General features: G+C 45.9%; 1 protein-coding gene across 1 annotated transcript in view; it reads right to left on the reverse strand.

Moving 5' to 3' along the window:
- MBD3 (methyl-CpG binding domain protein 3) overlaps positions 1–874 on the reverse strand; it is a 26240-nt gene extending 25366 nt beyond the window's left edge. Inside the window, exon 1 of the mRNA XM_019513285.1 lies at positions 763–874. The gene's annotated coding sequence lies outside the window, so the exon portion shown is untranslated. The remainder of the gene's footprint in view (positions 1–762) is intronic.
- Positions 875–1130: the final 256 nt, after the last annotated feature.

The raw sequence follows: 1130 nt of genomic DNA on the forward strand, positions 1-1130 counted from the left end.
CATGATCAGAGGTCAGGAAAACAGACCTTACGATGACGGGCTGAGAGCCATGGGGCTCTTTAACCTGGAAAAGCGCAGGCTCAGGGGTGACCTGATGGCCACCTATAAGTTTATCAAGGGTGACCACCAGGATCTGGGGGAACGTTTGTTCACCAGAGCACCCCAAGGGATGACGAGGTTGAACGGTCATAAACTACTGCGAGACCGTTTCAGGCTGGACATAAGGAAGAATTTCTTTACTGTCCGAGCCCCCAAGGTCTGGAATAGCCTGCCACCAGAGGTGGTTCAAGCACCTACTTTGAACACCTTCAAGAGCAAATTGGATGCTTATCTTGCTGGGATCCTATGACCCCAGCTGACTTCCTGCCCTCTGGACGGGGGGCTGGACTCGATGATTTTCCGAGGTCCCTTCCAGCCCTAATGTCTATGAAATCTATGAAATCCTCCTAGTCCTCAAGCTCCCTCAGTGTTTCCCTTTCATTGCAAATTACTAGCAACTCAGCAGAAGTCACACACGCGCACACACGCACACACACACACGTTCTCCCATGCACAAGCCCTCCAGAACACTGACCTATAGTAACAGGCACCACTCATGCCACCTCACTATGGATAACAGTCACATACCACCCCATATAAATGTAATGATACATTCATTTACTGAATTTTCCCCATCTGCTCTGTGCATTGACGCCCCCTGCTCACTCAACCTCTTATAAATGCATCATTCTGTATTATAACATGCCAGGGCATCTGTCCTACTGAATATTCAGCTGCAGTAAACTCACATCACTTCTGCTAGCAGCAACATGCAGTGACTGCACTCTTCTCTCTACAGTAACAGGCCTCATTTTGACAGATGTCCTGATGTAGTGAGGACCCCCAAATTAAAAAAAAACTCTTTGGGCACATTTATGTGTAGGAAAGCTGAAAAAAAAAGTTACCAAAAAAAATCTACTAGCCTACAGGAAGATTAAACAATAAACATAACAAACTGACAAGGGGCAGAGCTGTAGCAGGGTAGTGAACTGAAGTAGATTAGTCCACATATAGTGTTCAGTTATGCTATAAAAGCTTCATTTTGGGAACTCAGGCAGTCAAAGAGATACCAGGGATTTTGTCTAAAGAAA

The sequence above is a fragment of the Gavialis gangeticus genome, unplaced genomic scaffold (genome assembly GCF_001723915.1).
Source record: "Gavialis gangeticus isolate Ggan-Ray unplaced genomic scaffold, GavGan_comp1, whole genome shotgun sequence".
Taxonomy (NCBI): Eukaryota; Metazoa; Chordata; order Crocodylia; family Gavialidae; genus Gavialis; species Gavialis gangeticus.